Here is a 19,005-nt window from a genome sequence, read left to right as displayed (position 1 = left end):
CCTTACTGTGGCCTTTAAAACCTCAACCACTTGCGAAAATATGTGGCTGGATTAAATTAATAGTTGTTACTGAAAGGTGAATATTAATGTGTTTTGGGAAATTTATAAATTTCACAATAGCTTTAAATTTCTTCGCTGTGTTATGAAATAAGGTGTTTATTAATTAATAGTATCAGTCATGGTAAAATTATCAAAACACTTTCGATTTTTCATTGTTCAATCTTCTGCTTTTCGAATTCCAAATATAGGCATGATAGGTCTATCCATATAATGAATTAATGTATTCTCGCGTAGTCCCATAATGGAACATTTTCATAAACTTTGATTGAACTAAACATGCATCAATCGAAACAGTGATTCGGACTATAGCTAGTTATATTAAGCATACATTAATTGGTGGTTATGACTACATGCAAATTTATGGTAGCTACTCTACGTTAGGCAAATTATGTCTTTGACAAATCATTTTATCTCTAGTCATATTTCTGTCCATTCACTGCTTTTAAACTACATTATTCAACTGAAACATGCACTTCATTTTTTTGAACGATATTGCCTTCGGTTAGGCCGGAATACCTCTCTTTTTCTTTCAATCAGATCTTTTCATTCATATCAAGTCCCACTGCTGGCGAATTCAGTCCCTTACTTCTTCATCTTCAATTTCTAATTTAGTGTTCCGGTCATCTATTCTTTTTATCATCCCATCCCTTCTCTATATGAACTTCCCGGCAAATATTTGTTTCTCTCAGCCTTTTCTCATCAGCACTTTCCACCTCTGCCCCTAGCACTTTCTCTTTTTCGTATTTTTTTTCCTGCTGCGATCTTCCTTCTTTGCCTTCATTATTGCCTTCTGTTTCTGATTTTCTCTCCCTTTTCTTTTCTAATCGCAACCCTTCCTCCTTCTCCATCCGTTCCATTCCGTTTCTTTGTGCTCACTTCGTCCTTCATTAAGTCTTTCTGTGCCTGCTTTCCCCATTTCCATTACGTATTTATGATGTGGCTGGCCCGGAGCCCATTTAGGTGGGAGGCCGGGAGGCCCACTGCTTCAGGGTGTAACAGTTTGTAGCGTAGTGACAGGAAATGTAAGTAACACAGATTTCAGCAAATTCATTCACAATATATACGTCAGTAGATATAAATCTCAGGTTAATACAGGGGCGCCGACTTATAAAAAATATTGGGGGGGCCCATTTCGGAGGTCTTGCCCCGGGAAGAGGTTATATTCAAAGTGTGTCGCAACACCGAAACACTAGCACGATTCACACCACCTGATTCAGTTAACCTGCTTAACCTTATAATTAATTGTTTCATCACACATTGTTGAATTTATTTTAAAAGGTAACTATCGTCAAACATGGGAAATAAAAATTACCAATATATTTTTGTGATTTCACAAAGCATAATATAACTTAATTATTTTCTTGAATTATTGAGGGGGCTCCGCCCCCCCAAACGAATCTTTGAGGGGGCTCGGGCCCCCTCAGGCCCCATGGAGTCGGCGCCACTGGGTTAATACATGTATATCCCAGGTTGGACTCCCACAGTAAAAGTCACAATTAAAGATAAAAATACTCACAAAACGAAATTTTCGGTTTTACCTACCACCTTCCTCGGAGTTAGGAAAAAGACTCATATATATGTACATACACGCATAAATAACGGATTTGCAGTGTTTTTTTCAGAAGCGTTAACCATTTATTTACGTCAATGTGGACGACTGCTATAAACCAAAAAAGAACCGAGCTTCACTTCGAATCCCTTCTTACATTATGTTTTTTTTCTTATTTCCCGGTTTTGTGAGATTTAAAAATCTGTATTGGCGGAAGGCTCATCCTTGGTGGGTGGCCCAAGGCCCGGGCCCTATGGGACCCCCTATTTGATCCTGCCCTGACTTTCCTGTTCAGTTGTTCCTCTACTCGATTTTCTCTTATCTCAGCTCCCTGCATCCTTTTTTCGCTGATTACATTTTCGGTGATAAATTTCCACACTGATTTTCCTCCTCTCCTTTCTTTTCATCTTCGTCTCCCTTAATTAATTCCTCCTTTTTAGCATTGGAATTACGGCTGTCGTCCTTTCACCCAACACCGTAACTCCAGCCTTACCCCACCCCTCTTACGGGTGCGACTCTCTCTCTCTCCCTGCTGTTTGAGATGAGACGAGGTGACTGGAAACTAAGCAGAGCAAAGTTGACTACCCCGAGATTCCGGGCCGATTCCTTTGGGGACCTACTGCCGCATGGTTGGTGGCTGAAATAGTTTTGAAGTTTTCCCTTCCGGATGAATGATCATGCCTCCATTTAGTCTCCCCCCCTCCTCATCTTCGTGTTGCTTGTCAAACCGTGGGCTGAAAGTTAACCAAACTCGGCGGTCATGATTTGTTTTTGCTTGGTTGATTTGAATGATGTAACGCACTCATAGTGTCTAAGAACACGTAAGGATTAATATTCTTCAACAAATATGGAAAACATTCAAGCTAAATTAAAAAATGTTGGAGCTTACGGTAACGGTGGATCTTAGAGAACAACATTTGGCATAATTAATGAGAAAAATATGCTTTTCACGGTACTATTATAGGAAAAAGTATCGATCGAACATTAAATGGCAGAATGATGCCTAATTATACGAATTTACTAGTCTTTTCCAACAACGGTATAAGTACTTAATAAATTAAAACAATATTGAAGTAACACTCTATTTCATATACTCCAGTATTCTTAGTTGCGCTTGGTGAATAAGGTATGAAACTATTTTAAAATACAATTACAAATGTAAAGTTTTCCAACATGAATAGGAGATTAGAGCATGTGTAAAATAGTTGATACGTTTGAAACTAGAAAGAGGAAAAGACTTTTAACGCTTTTTTCCAGTAAATATAAAAGTAAAGTAAAAGTTGTAAACCCAAAATCATGATATCATATGATTATGAAATAAGAAGAAAGTGGAAAAAGGCGCATGAAACAAGAACTTCAGTCCAAGGAGATCGGCGAAATGAATAGTTTTAATGGTGAAGTATGAAATTATTTATATGATCCTGAAATACACCACAACTCATCACAAAAATATAAATATTATATATACAGTTATACCCAAACTCATGCTTTCTGGATGTTCTCTCTTATGGTCCTATTAAAACTCTCTGCGTCATTAAATAAATCCCTCGTCCTCTAATCTGCTGAAATAATATTATCTCCATTTCTACTTGGTTCCTCATCTGTTTCCACAAGATAGTTTAAAAATAAAAAGCTCATGTCAATATCTAGCTATAATAAATTAAAATTTTTAATTAAAAATAAAATTTTAATAGGTCCGTGATGTTTGAAATTTTCTTGGTTTTAACTCAATTTGCTCACGGTAAACTTTTAAAAATGCACTCTGATAGTACATTCATTTTATTATTGAGTACATTCTTGATGAGTGTTTGAAACAAATCCGTGAAAGTGTTTGATTTCGAATATTCAATGCCAAAATGTATAACTTTAAAAGTAATTGACCGTATGGAAATTGAAATCCTATCCCAGAAAAGCTATCGAATGCGTTTTCGCAGTAGCTTAAACATTCATGACTGTTTGAAAAAGCTTTAATGGGTGTTTGTTTTGGCAAACAAACATTTGAAATGCTGCTGCATTGGATGAATGGAAATGAAGCGGGCACAGGTTTACGGATAAATCTCTCATTTGTTCATAAATTAACCCCCAAAAATTTATGTAGCTCCAAATCAGAGTCAAATTGCTGTTGATTATTTTTTCATACCACATTTACCTCCAAATCAAATCGGGCGATAATATTTTCGAATCTCATCAAGCCTTTGGAGAAAAAAACTAGCCTGATTAATCGCGTGGATTATTGTAAAATATTTTATGTCATTCGAGGGACAGCATAATATTATTCCTCTGCTTTGATTCTAGTCAGATAATCATCACCAATTCGAATAAATCGCTGTAAAAACGAGAAAATATGCATTACCACATTTTTGGAAAAGGTTTTTAGTGAGACATTCGGGTCACCTTTGCTATTGGAAAACTGATCCGATGGTGAGCTTAACTCGTAAGATTCACCAACTTAACTGGCCGGGAAATAGTGAAATAATAACATGATCATGCCAGAAATATCCTGTGTCTCAATGAGTGCCCTTTTCAGGCTCTAGAAACTTTCCTGTCATCCAAATGTCCCTCTATCACTGTCACTGTCTGTCCCCAATCACTTTCCCCAAATATTTTCATGAAAATTCATCATATCAGGGCGTGATGGTCTATATGTGGAACTTAAGCCTATTTTTTTCTCTCACCTTCCGGAGCAATTGCCTCTGCTTATGATATTCCTTATTTTCCCACCCTACTTAAAAGGGCGCTATAGCTTAAACAATATTTTTTTCGCGACGAATTACTCATTCAAAACTTACGCTAGTTTGCACACTAAGGATGAAGTTCGCCATGAAAAATATTTGGCTTAGCCAGGATTCGAACCCGGATCTCCCGATTGCCGTTCAGGCGTATTAGCCAATCACACCATCTTCTCCGAACGAACTTTAGCAATTATTCTTGGCAAACTTCATTCTTGGTGCATATAATTCTGCACCCTTGCGCATGACTGCGTGCAAAGCCACTTATTTCATGCAGCGCTTTACTCTACAAAATGAAAGTAATGGAGTGGTAGAGATATTAGACCACCACTTTTTTATTTACTTTTATTTTTATCACCATTTTTTTATCAAGAGAAAAATTTATGTATTAATCCCTTCACATGTGTGGTCCGTTTCTCTAGGATAAGCAAATCTGATTTTGCTGGTGCTGGCCCTAGTCACTCGAATACCGGGGAGGGATAATTCCCTCCTTACCGTTACGCACCTAATCTTACCCCAGGGCAAGTCTGTGCCCCGGAGGAGTCGCGTCGGCACGGCGGGCTTCTATCGTGGTTGGGGCGTAAAACTTAGTGTATTCCTACGAGTCTGTCCAGAGTTTTCGTTCCTATTGTCAACACTTGCCTGTATTTCAAATCTAAGAAGTTCTCCTCTGCAATTTCTGTGATTTAAAATAAATTAAAACTTCCCATAACGTTATATTTCCATTTGATCGGTCGTTTTCTTGGTTTTGACGCATTATTTTCTTTCTCTCCGGAAATTTGATATCATTCTCCATGCAATCCGTAAGTTGGTCACGCGCCAATTGCGATGCTTTAAAATATAATTCTTATAATGTACCTTCGTAATTCACTTGGTTTAACTTGTTTGCCAAGCGTTTGGTTAGCTTTATTTGTATCAAAATAAATATGCGTTAAAATCTGAGATGAAATGTATCAGGACTCAAAATTCCATTCTTAAAGCCTGTGTATCTGCAATAACCTATTATTACAAAACTTAACTATATTTTCATTAATATATTTTTAAATTTTTAAATATGAAACATCCGACTTCTATTCATAATCCATTCAAAAAATTCCATGCTTAAAGGCTGTCTATGTGCAGTAATCTATTATTACAAAACTAAACTATATTACCATTAGTATATTTTTAAATTTTTAAATATGAAACATCCGGCTTAAATTCAAAATCCGGTAGCCTCCCTCCATGAGCGTTTCTCTCTGAAGGACTTGATGAACCGAAAACATAACGACGTCACTAACTCGAGAATATTAGGTGTCAATTTCCATGTTTTTTTTCAATCTTTTGAGAGAATGGATGAATGAGGAAAATTTCTTTCGTCATTTCATTTCTCAATTACGATTTATTAATGATATAACCGTCGTTTTCCCTCATAACTATCTTATATATTCTCTTTTCTATTCGTTTCTATTTCCTATTCGCTTCCCCCCATAACTATGTACAGTTTTGTACTGATGTTACAACCCGACCACGTTGTCGACTTTTAACTATTTTTTTAAAAACAATAATAAATAAAAACACTGCGCACATGTGAGAAAAAAAAGACTGCGGAAATCCCGCTTCCGAACCAAGTGAAATACCATATAAAACACCATGGCTCCATTTGTGGGGCAGAAGTTTGTCGGAAAGAGGGATCGAGAAGAAGGGAAAGAAAGAGAGGGATGCGAGGGAGATTTAGGGCGGTCAGAGAGAAAGAGACAATGCGGGGGGGTTGGGAGGGAGAGGGAAGAGGAGGTCGAAGAAGAAGAAGTGCTGAGATAAAGGGGGACAGCGGCGATTTCCCACGACGCACCGGGCTCTCTCCGAGATGGGATTCAGAGGGAGGCTAAAGTCGGATGAATGGAGGTCTGTGATGGAATGGGCCGAGAGGAAGCGGTGGACAAGGGAATAAGTCCTTGGCATGTTGCCTCGTAAAAAGGATGAGGAGTCACTCCTGGTATTTTAAAACGCATTATAATAGATTTTGACATCGAATGAGATAAATAGATTTCGAAATCGACATTCAATTCATTGCATTTACTACAGCCTGTTGCCTCGTAAATGGATGAGGAATCACTCCTCGTATTTTGAATCGCATTATGACTGTTAGCAATTTATGAAGACTTTCTACGTCAAAAGAGGCATCTAGCTATTTTCTTGGGCTAAAAGCTATTATATGACTCAGAAAATTGTGTGTGACCTTGTTTGGCCAAGTTTCTCACCTTTCATAATTAAATTCATACGAAAACCCAGCCTTGAACCCTATGCAACAGTTTATATACTCTGTGATTAGCATTTAAAGCGCTCTCTTCTCCTCATCTCTTAACGCCTCCTTATCGTATCAAAAATGTATTCTTCTCGGCCAGAATCCCTCCTTTTCAAAGTAACTATGTCCAATCCGTAACATCAAAATTTCCAGACTTTTATATGAGGAAGGCGATCCGTAAATTCTTTGATCTCCTTGTTGAAATTTCAATTCATCAACTTGTTTTTTAATCTAAAGTCACGAAATCCGAATAACAGATGACTCCACATTGTATTTGATGAACCTATTTTAATATTCGATTGATTCCAGGAAGATCAATGAAATCAGGTGAATTTCAATGAGGAAATAAAATTTTATTAATTTAACCATTGAATGGGCTGTGTCAATATGAGACATTATATGAGGTTAAAAAAAGCTATAACTCTAATATCTAAAAAAATTAACTCATTTGCAGTCAAAATAAATGCAATTGTATTTCAAAAACATTTCATCGGGCTCAGATGTAATCAACCATTTCTTGACATCATTAGGGAAATATCTACAATAGCTGTAAAAAAGTTATGTGGCATTAAAAATACAAAGTATTTAATTTTTTTATGACTTTAATTCCATACGAATACTTTATCGTCGAGTTTTGTGTTTTATGGCCAAATGCTGCTAATTCTCTAATCAAGACGACTGAGTCTGCAAGGTGGATTTCATCATGAAGTCTTGCGTCCCATTCTAATTACCACAAACAATGGCATAGACCATAGCGAGTTGTAGCTGAAAATGCCTCCAGTTGCATACGAGAAATGCACTCCAGATACTCGAGACCACGTCTATGAGCCAAGCCGCGAGTAAACGGTAGGATTCTATTTACGATCCGACTTGAGCCGTGCGATGCGAGACGCCTTTGAAATGATCCTGGACCCACTCAGCACGTGGGCGCCAGGAGAAACTTCCACTCCTAGAGGTAGTACCTTGCCAAGCAGCCCACGGAAGCCGTAGACTGCGTTGCATTGAGACTGTGGAGAAAGAATGGGAGATGGTTCATGTGGCTGGAGTTCTTGAATACGTACAACTTCAGCCATGTTCCAGCAACGATGAAGTTTTCGCGGACCATTGAATAAATACTAACTATTATAGAGAAACTAGAAAAACTAGAAAAAAAAACAATTTACCTACTGACTAATTGTAGAGATATTCCATGTGGTTATGACTCTTATGGTGGATGGTGTAAATCGCTATCCAGTTTACGTATGGATATTAAAACATTTTATGATCTTCCTAAGCTCGTATGGTACGTGCCTATACGTGCGCGTGCATATGAATTGAGAAACATCTGTTGAATATGCCAATTAGAAGTAAGTTTTTCCAATTTATAAGCTACTAATTTTTTAAACTGAAATCAAAGTGCCTTATCACGCGAAACAATCAGGGTAATTGCCCAGGCTGCCTCACCATAACAACTCAAAAGGTGCGAATGGCTTTAGGTCGTAACCAACATTACTAACTTAATCCGGGTGAGGCTTGTCTAAAAACCTTCGACGGGTTCTAAGGGGTGGATTTTCAACTCAAATAATCTAATGAAAATAAAAAATTCAAAATCCACAATAATATTTCCAAATTCAAAAATCTGCACATTGACGATGAAATTCTCCAATATCTAATTAGTTTTCTTTTCTTGAAATTAACTCGCTTCCTCATTGAGAAAATAAACGTTTTCTAATCAGTTTTCTTCCTTGAAGTGACAGCTTTAAGTACTATGGATGGGGAAGTAGTTAGGGGAATCCTAGTATTTTAACGGATTATTTCTGCAGTTATTAAAATATTCCACCAATTAAGGTAGACTCCGAGCATTTTTCGATTAACCCCGACGTATCTCCCCTCCCCTGTTGGACTAAACTCTTCAATTCGGAACAAGCGCAATCCTCTTTCATTTCATCAATAAATTATGTACGCTTTCTTTCCTTCTTACTCTATATTCTTTCAAGTAACACATCCCCTTCCCTCTCAGCACTCGCTCCATCCAAACCCTTCTAATTCTAGCTTTGGTTCTCCTGCGATTAGTTACTATGCCATAACATTCTTACCGTTGCATGACGCATCAACCAGTTCTTATAACTCTTTCGCCGATAACTAATACACGTCTGATTGTTGGCGAACTTCTCTGATTTGAACATCAACCCCCTCAGTTTAATTTCTACGTCTATCTCATTTCTCCAAAACTAACCTCTCTCCGCAATAACAATCCTCTTAGCGCCACCTATTTGAAGTGGCATTGGCGAGAAAATTTTATTTTACTCTTATTGTATTAATTTTTAAACGTATATACAATCTTGAATTTTATTAAACAGTTTAGTTGCTGCATAACTATTAATTTGATCAATCAACTACCTCAATATTTCGGCTTGTGACACTTTTCGGGTGAGAAGTACGATATATCGGTCCACGGCAATATACAGCAGATTCCGTTTAATGGGTCCACCGGTTACTTGGGGCAGCCGCTTAATTGGGGCAGATCTTGAAGAACAGAACCCAATAGAGAAATATCCCAGAGTATTCTCCGCTTAATTGGCACAGCATGCCGCTTTATTGGGTCATGAGTCGGCGACATAGACTCTATACTCGCGACGAAATTAAAATTTTTTGTTTTCAGAATACTATTTTTTTTTATTTTCCTCCTTTCCTTTACTCTTATTTTTCACACATGTTCCTGTTCTTGCCCTATTTTGAAAGCTCTTGTTGTTATAGTATCAGTAAGAGAATAGGACTTCTTTAATCGGACTTCGTAAAAGACATTCATTCACCGTCGCCCGTGGCTGTGAAAAATATTTTTGACAAAAATGTTATAATTCTTAAAAATGATAATAAATTAACTAAACTCGCTGATTTATTTATCAAATTAATATTTTAATAAACTTATGTTGCATTATAAACATTTTTTAGTCTTCTTTCTACCATTTCAAAGTTTTTTATGCCCATATACAAGAGTGTTCGCCTAATTGGGGCAGTCGCTTAATTGGGGCAAAGTGCACAAGTCCCGATATGTCCCAATTAACCGGAATCTACTGTAATAAGAGGGTTAAGCAGCAAATGCGGTAATACCATTATTTATATTATTGTTAGTAGGTAAAATAACCACGAGAGCCGCGTAAATTAATAGGTGCAGGAGATCTAAGGTGCCATATTCTATTCACTTAATGTTTGCGGGTGAGCATTCGTGAGAGCCTGGACACTCTCGGAGGGCTTCGCTGATTGGGGCGGGGTAGTACCAAGGAGTTTGCAAATATCTGGAGTCGCTGTTTCTCAGTTTTTGGCGTGGTCAAAGTTCCGCCATCTTAGTTTGACAATTTTTAGACTCAGTCTCCGACTGAGGTGGCTAAGTTTTGTTCTAAAAATGAACTAAATTAAGTGCTATGCTATCATAATAAGTGCTAAAAAAAATGCTATCATAATCATTAGTATTTCGCCGGTGATTGTCAAAGGATTTTCTCATCATTCGCGATACTTCTATTAATGTATAAACTCTATTTCTTTGAGCCACTTTACTGGTGGGGATATCCTTGGAAATATACTTTATTACCACCTATATTTGTTAATTTCCGTTGGCTATAATAAAATTCAACACCTGTATAAGTGCAGATCAATAATTAGTTTACTCTCGTAAAAATTCATTTTCAGCTGCGCTGGTTGTAGAACGTAGCCGTGGTTATTGATAATAAAATTTGTCCCTGGGAAAAGATGTTTCAGTCATAACTTCGTGAAGCCTACCAATGAAATAAGAAAAAAAGTTTACATTGTGCGTTCCATAGTTTATTTTAATGTACTAACGAGTTACAACTAAAAATTTCACCAAATAGTAAGCATAGACCCTTGATGGATTGTCGATGTTTTGGTTAAAGTGGGCGTGGCTTGTCGCACCCAAACACCCCCATTCCGCCCACACTTCGCTCCACTCTCGAAACCAGTGGTTCCCCTTCCAGATATTCACAACATCCTTGGGTAGTACGGAGACAGAGAGAGTAGATGCGAACTTAACGTTGCCAAATGTATATAGCCGCCTTACTTTGTCACTGAGAGCTTGTGAGTCACGGGTGGCCACAGGTATTTTGGCCCCGGCGCCCAGACAATATACCTACTAATTGGGAAGGTATTGAGGATAATCCTTTCACAGAAGCCCATGCCAATATCAGATACCTCGCTGAATGAGGTAGCGTTGGTGAAAGGCATACTTAGACACATACAAAGAGACAGTGGCGCAGTGGCATAAAGGGGGGGGAGGTTTGGGGGATAAACCCCTCCAGAGCTCACAGAAATTTTTAAGGTGAATCTCTTTTCCTGAATTGGATTAATATTACTTATAGAATAGTGTGAGGATTAATAAAATATATCTAAGAAGCCCGTAAAACTAACCATTAAAAACCATTTATCTTATCTTGTTTATCTTATTTCTGGCGGAGGACCTCCGCACCTTCCGCTTATCCTGGCGGGTATGCCATGCCCCCAGGCCCCCCAGTATTAGTTGCGCCCGAAACCCCCCTAGCCTTAATTCCTAGCTTCGCCCCTCCAAGTAGATAACAAATGAAGTTTTTTCGATTATATAAAGGAGAACGCGTGAGGTTTGGCAACACTGTTACGCGAGCAGATTCACGATGTTCACTCGACGGAGGTCTGAGAGCGACTAACTGAGGCCACGCCTACTGTTTGCTGATTTGCAAATGGAAATTCATAACTTGAGAAACTTTCCCTCCTCTAATCTCCACTTGCTTTAGCCACAACAGCTCGCTTGCAGAGATAAAATGAAGTATAGCAGATGTGGAAAGAATTCGGAAGAGACTCAATCCCGGGGCCTTCTGATAGGAGGCAGGAAGCCCTTTCTCCCTACGCTCGGAGTTTGAGACTGAGCGGCGCCAGGTTCTTCGGGGCAAAGGGGCGACAGACGCGGAAAGTTTAACGGTGCTCCCGGACGGTAAGGTTTCGGGTGGCTTAATGTGCCTCCCAGGGGTTGAGACAGACAGGAGAAGGCGGATTTAGGGGCGAAGCACTCAATCAATCCGGGACTGGGGAAAAACCGTAAGCTCAGGAGGAGTAGGGAATGCAATAGGGAATGGTCGCAAGAACAGTTGCTATAAGAAAGGGGCATCACTTTTTTTTTGCTGCTGCTGAGTAACAAGATAAAGTGTTTATCAAGCAGATAGAAATGTTTACTCAAAATCGCTTCCATTCCTTTCATGATTCAGCGTGAAAACGATTCAATCTGTAATTATCATGGTGGAAATCAACTTTTTTCTTAAAGATATCTGGTGATGATTGTAAGCTAATCAAAATTACTGTAGTTTGAGAAATTGAAATTAAACTTATAATGTGATATATTTGTCCGTGATTTATCGTAGTGAAGGTTTTTCACATAGAAATTCGGTGAATTTTTAATTCATTTAATTTTCCGTGCATTAAAAAGTTAGTAAAATGGGGTTTCTCATAATTACCGTTAATCATAAGCTTATTCACTGCTTATATGCTGCATTAGAAAGGATTTTATCAAAATTTAATTTCAGGAATAATGATAGCGAAGATATCGTATTGTCCACAATTTATTAACCGAGTACTACACGTGTTATAATGGTTCTACAATTATCCTCAGGTTCTAATAGAAACTGTTATTATTATATTCTATTACTACCTGAGAATGATTGTATAACAATTGAAACATATGTAGTACTCAGTTAATAAATTGTGGACAATACGATATCTTCGTTTATCCTTTATCAAATTGTTTCATCATTTATCATCATCAATTATCAAACTGTGGCTATCATTTATCAAACTTCGTTCATCAAACTGTTATTAATATATTCTACTAGTACCTGGGGATGATTGTACAGCGATTGAAACACGTGTAGTACTCGGTTAGTAAATTGCGGACAATACGATATCTTCGTTTATCATTATGATCAGTTATGTTCCACGGTATCTCTCCTAAGAAAGTTGACTTTAATTTCAGGAAATTCCTCTGCTAGAAACAGCGGCTCAGTTATTCGTGACATCTTTCCATGAATTGTTGCTAAGGTTCAGTTCTGTCCGGTCTGCCTATCTTGGCTAAATCGATGTAAGAGTTGCCGTCCTAAAAATCACCTACAAATAATAGGCATTGTCACAACGTATTCCATCACTAAAAAAAGACTTTGCATTTCCAGTATTTACTAGAATTCAGATGAATTAATTTAGGAATATGCACATTTAAGGTTTCCTTAAATAATTTTATAATTTCGAAAAACAATGATAGCTCCCTCTAATTGGCCACCGAAACGCCTCGTATACGATTTTGTATGCATGCAATGTAATTAATTGAAGTACTGGCCCCCTGAGGAATTTTAACCCCTTTCAATTTTGGAATTCATTTGAGATAATATGGTTGTAGATTGTTGATGGATTCCCTCATTATATTTTTTTATTTAGTTCATCCCCGAAAATTTAATGGATCCTCTTTAGTGAACCACAAAATTAGTATTGCTATAGAGACAGGATAACTATGTAAACATTAGAGAACGAATATCTATGTATCCGTGGTGAAACGAAAATTAGGGCAGCGAAACAGTAATGCTTGAAGTTTTTAGGGAGAAAAGCCGCCGTAAAAGCATTCGTACCCCATGAGAATAGCAGCGCGAGGAGAATACCCAATCATGGACCGCAAACACTTCATGTGGACTCACGGCTGATTGCAGGAGAAAAAAACCGGGATTGCCTCTTGAAAGGAATGTAAATGAGACTGCATAGAAGATCGTAACAGTGCTCTAATAATGCATGTTTAAGCAGTGCGGATGAGTGAAGTTCCACTGGAGTGTATGGTTGCCCTCTTCAGTAAAATACACTAGTGTTCGATGTACGTCGAAGATGCTTGCCATTGAAGTGTAACGACAATGCAAACGGCGTGAAATGGGAATAAATTTTGTAACCCAGCAGCTTTAATTTTTTACAATATGCTCGTTCATTGGTTCATTTTCTTTTATTCACATAGGAAAAGTTATAACGAGGTGACTTTTTTGAATAATTGAATTGGATTTTGTATTATAAAATAATAAATTAATGACAGAGATTTGTTTCCTCGTGAAATCTCGTGAAATTCCAAATTAATTTCCATGGTATTGGGATCGATTCAAACATACTGGATTTTTTAAATGGTTCGCTCTTTTTTTTACACGCTCACGACCGCCAGATCTGACCGAAGTAAGTATTGAAAATAATTTCATGAAATGAGTCAGAATTTGGTTGCTTGAAGCTGTAAAAGTTGGGTTATTAATCATTTGAAAAGAATAGGAGATGCCGCCAACGCGCCAGGAGTTGTCAAAGATGTTGAGTCAAAGTAAAATATGTTGTGAGGTGTTTTACTATTTTTTCTTTTCGTTCTTTGTACATTTTCGACTTTTTGGACACGGTATTTTCTATTGTATGTGTTTTATATGTCCATTTTGTATATATTTTTGCAATCCAACAGCAAGGTGAAAGTTCAAAGAAGAGAGAAACATTTATGTTGCACGGTACAAATTGGCATTTGAAATAAAGCAATTTTTGTAAATGGGTGAGTCGGCAACCCTATAGGGAGGCGACAGTCTCAAACGGTGTTTAATTCCAAATCTTTGTTTATGCATATTTTATGTAATATCTTCTGATTGAGCAGTACAACTATTTAGGTTGTACGTTAGAGGAAAACAGATAAAGTAGTAAGGACAAGAGGAAGCGAATTGAATTAGCAAAGAAGGGGTTCATTAACAGGAAGGAGCTTCTGAGAGGATCGTTATGCATAAGTATGAAGAAGAGGTTAGTGAGGAGTTTGGTCTGGAGTGTAGCTCTCTACGGTGCGGAAACGTGGACACTGAGAAAGGAGGATGAGAGAAGACGAGGAAGGAAGACGAGGGATGTTGAAAACGGTGTTAGCGGGTAGGATGTTAGGAAAACGAAGGAGGGGAAGAGGGGAGGGGAAAGGGAGAATAGGATCTTTGGGTAGATTGAAAGGGAGTAGGTCCTATAGTGAATTGAAGAAGATACTTCTGGAAGGAAAGGGAGGCTCCCAGATTACTTCTTTTGTACTCCATGGAAATCTACCTTTATCGGTAAAATACTTTAATAATAATGTAATATCGTAGATTTTCCCGGCATATCAGGTGTAGAAAAGATTATTAGGTTCTCAACCGGGTAATGGCTGCACGTCTCCAAACGTTTCGAAAAGCGGCTTGGTCTTCATCCTCATGGGATCCTCCATTGTGATCCGATACATCCCGTCCATGGATCAGGTGCAATCAGATTGGCTATGGCGTTTTCTATTTTTCTGCCTTTTTTCCCTGGACATGAAGAACAAGCCGTTCATCAAAACTTCGGAATACGTGCAGCCAATTACACGGTGTTGAACCCGAGAATCCTTTCTGTATAAATTTCATGTATTATTTGTATTATCAGAAATTATAATTAATATAATTTATGAGACCTGTGAGACCTGCCACCGCAGCCTTTTACGGACGTAAGAACCCCCCCCCCCCCCCCCCAGGCCGCAGTTCACGGTAGTATACCCTCGCGGCTGGCGTCCGGCCGGCCGTAGGACATGGACGGAGTCGAGTCTTTTTCGTGGAACGGTGAGTGGGAGGGAGGGTAATCGTTGGAGAGGCGGAGTAGGAGGCATGGGAGGGGTTTGGTAAGGGTTTCCGCTGATGCAGGAGTGCAGTGTCAATAATGCGGCAGCGGTGAGGACCCTTAAAACCCAGATCCCGCTCTGCCATCTTTCCCTGGCCGCTTTTTTACGCAAACCCTTTCCTGCGTTCCTTTTGTCCCTTCCGACGAATCATTTTTGACTTTTTGGCCATTCCTATCCTCTCTCAGGTCTAGTCATGGAAAAATCGATTTCGATTTCTACAAAAATCGATTTAGATCCAAATTTCGACCGATCAATTTTCCGATAAAGTATTTCCTGTTATGAAACTTTCTTCATTTAAGAGGCTTGCATAATAATTCAATATTCTCTCCAATTTATTCTCTATTCAATATTCTATCGATGAAAATCGATTTCTAATAAATTTATTTCGATTAAAATCGCTCTCAATTAAAATCGATGTTTACAAAAATTTCGATTCAAATCGATTTCGATTAAAATAAGTTTATATTAAAACCGATAATCGATTGTTAATAGAAAATGATCTAGGGCATCGAGTTTTAATCGTCAATGATTGAGGAAATTTAGATCGAGCCATGATCTTGGAGTTTCGATCCAAACTCGGTTTTTCAACTTTGATCTTGACCGTTAAGTTTTAACTCAGCAGCATCAGTACCTACCTATGATAACGCCGTGTAAAAGACTTTTATCATAGGCTAGTAAAATTGGGAAGGCGCTTGAAGCATCTATGTCTCTTTGACAAAATAAGTTTCATAGGTGGTAATAATTCTTCGGAAATTTTAATTTAATTAAAAGAGATAATTGAGTATATAAACGCATGCATAAACCTTTTTAGGAAATACTATCACTCCGATTCCCTTCCTTTGGAGGGAAGTACAGTTTTTAGGCTTCGTGAATCACTCACAGTATGTCTATAGCCGCCATGGCATTTATCGAGCTGTTCCATATCTGGAACAATGGATTCGCAGAGAATTTCCTTTTTCAGTAGTCACTTCGCAGTATAAGTACTCCGCTCTTCGTAACTGAATCAGCTACGGAGCGACAAAAGCTAATGGATTTACATTCGTCGTCACACTGTCATTGTGATGGGGTACAGCACATTCTAATAACTACATTTCCGAGGAAAAATGCGGCTCAAGTCAACGCTTCCTTGAAAATGAAATAACGTGCGTGGTAGTGTTCTACATAACCTGTCTGCCCAATCTGATTTCATCTAAAGTATTTCTACCATCTTCACTAACAAAACAGAAACTACTAAAATGCAATCCTTTAAGATTCATAGCTAGAATCTCAATGTTCTGGACAATTTTGGCAAGTAAACATTTTTATAGTAGCCTGAATTCACATTTTTGCCGTTTATAGAATTTGAGTTTTTTTTACAGAGGTAAATGTCATTCACATGGAAACCAGTCTATGGTAACACGAATTGCTTATATTTAAGTTTTATATAGGTTATATTTTTGGTATGGAGACGAAACTTCTGTATGTTTTTGTTGAGAGCAAGTTAGCAGGTATGATACATTTGAAACGCTGTTAAGTGATTACGTTAATGGTCACACGGAGGATGGAAATACATTTTGTCGCATTGAAAAGAGACGATACGTTCGAAAACATGTCAAATGCACCACGTCTTCGTTGAATATTAGGGCAATGGCACGGTGCATGCCTTGCAAATAATCGTGTATTTATTTTTTTTATTGACTTGATGAATGCAAACGTGATAGTGTAGAAATAGAAGTCTTCAGTTGCGTTTTTAACCATACAAAATACACACTCAACTTTTTTGGCAAATTTTCGCATGAATATACGGAAACTAAGTGCAGTCTGAAGATTAACACTATTGAAACCTATTCAATGTTGAAGAATGATCGGAAGCTTTCCCGGCGTATAGAATTGTGGAAGGTTACACGAGATTTCCACCGGGTCAGGTTCTGCAACTCCATCTCGGCCGATGTTTCGATGGGCGAGTTGTCCATCGTCTTCAGGGCATGTCGAGTCTTGAAATTCGTCCTCCTTATATATGGATGACGGCGGCATCAACCGGGGCAGGTGTTATGTGATTTGTCGAGAACTTCCCGCCTTTTTTGTCGTTCCTCACGAATGATCCTAAGCACTGGTTTCCATGAGGCGCTAAGAGCGTAACCAGTGTCACGGTTCATGGTGGTGTTGAGACGAATTTCAATGGCCTCCCTTGCCAGTCTTTTTCCATGCGACAAAAGACCTTGGTCTTCTCCCAACAGATGGCGTGGTCGGAGGAATGCTGTGTTCGGCCACGGCCGAAAAACATATATAAGGTGGACGATTTTCAAGACTCGACATGGCCTGAAGACGATGGGCAACTCGCCCATCGAAACGTCGGCCGAGATGGAGTTGCAGAACCTGACCCGGTGGAAATCCCGTGTAACCTTCCACATTCCTATTCAATGTTATTCGAAGCAGAATACTCGTTTCTTACGTTCTTGATTACGCTCTCCACTTTATTTTCGTCTAAATCTGAATGAATGGGGGACCATGGAAAGTGCTCCATTTCCTCAGTTTCTCACGCCCATTTTATTCCGTCATTTGCAATTCAATCCTAACCCTCCAGCTTCGCGAAGCATTTTATCACCCTTATCCCCTTTAAATTTCTTCTGCCACTCCTCTTCCCCAGCGCTATTGAAAATACTTGGATGCAGATGCTTCAGGGTGAATCCATTTAATTAATGTGTCAAACTAATTACTAAGATGGTCGAATGACTTGTATGATGCAAGATCGCAGGTTTTCTTTGCGAATACGATTAATGAAGTCCACTCTACTTCACGACCGTGTGAAGATGTTCATGAGCACTAATATACCAACACACCTAGTTACCAGGTACTGCGTTACTAGATAGGCGTTTTACCTTTAGAAACCCACTCATCCTGAAAAAAAAAGAAAATGGAGTCGCTAACACCTAGCTGAAACTGAGGTTATATCCGTTAATTAGGAAGATGAAAGAAATAACATGTTGCCAACCTACGTGGCTTGAAGAGCTGGACGTTAATTTAAATTTCATAGTGTTGACGATTCTATACGAGAAATATAGTAACCTTCGTATATTAAATATAGGACATTACTTTTTCATGTCTATTAACTTCATTAGTTGGCATTCAATTTATTGATTGAGATGCTTTTTGTTAGGAACAATCTTCAGGGTTATGCAGCATGTATAATTACAGTAAATAACTGTGAAGATGCTACTATCATCGATTATTATTGGGACAGTTTACATTTGAGCACCTTTCAGTTTCTTTCGTTTATTTATAAAAAACTTTAAACCCTTTGTCATGTCTTTAAAGTACCTTTTTATATGATTATTTTATATCCCCATTCTCCTTCCTCTTCATCCTCTTTTATCTGTATGTAACGTATTTACCCAAAGAAGCCGCACACCTTTTTTACGGAAATCCCTGAGAAAAAATGGGGGTGCGCGGTTTACACGAATCCTACGAATTTTAATGCAAGCCACGTTCCATTTTCCCCCAAATTCTTGTCTTATATTTCTCCAGAGTTTAGCATTGAAACTAGGAAACCTTCGCAGGAATTACATTTCTAATATTATTTAACCTTACTAATCATGGAAACGTAAATTTATCGATTTAGCAACGACTCACGAGTTCCTATATTAGATCCCGCCCAAAAACGTTAGGAAGTGTTTTTTTTCCTCACGAGCCGGCCAAAAAATGGGGTGCACGAGATACACAAGGGCGCGGCTTACAC

At 38.3% G+C, this 19,005-nt stretch overlaps 1 protein-coding gene across 1 annotated transcript in view; it reads left to right on the top strand.

Annotated features, from left to right (window-relative positions):
* The window catches only part of LOC124161073 (retinal guanylyl cyclase 1-like), a 524,211-nt gene that overhangs the window by 195,236 nt on the left and 309,970 nt on the right, over window positions 1-19,005 (top strand). The window lies entirely within an intron of this gene.

Source organism: Ischnura elegans, chromosome 6 (genome assembly GCF_921293095.1).
Source record: "Ischnura elegans chromosome 6, ioIscEleg1.1, whole genome shotgun sequence".
Taxonomy (NCBI): domain Eukaryota; kingdom Metazoa; phylum Arthropoda; class Insecta; order Odonata; family Coenagrionidae; genus Ischnura; species Ischnura elegans.
Note: the sequence above shows the minus strand (reverse complement) of the source record. Positions and strands in the feature narration are given on the sequence as shown.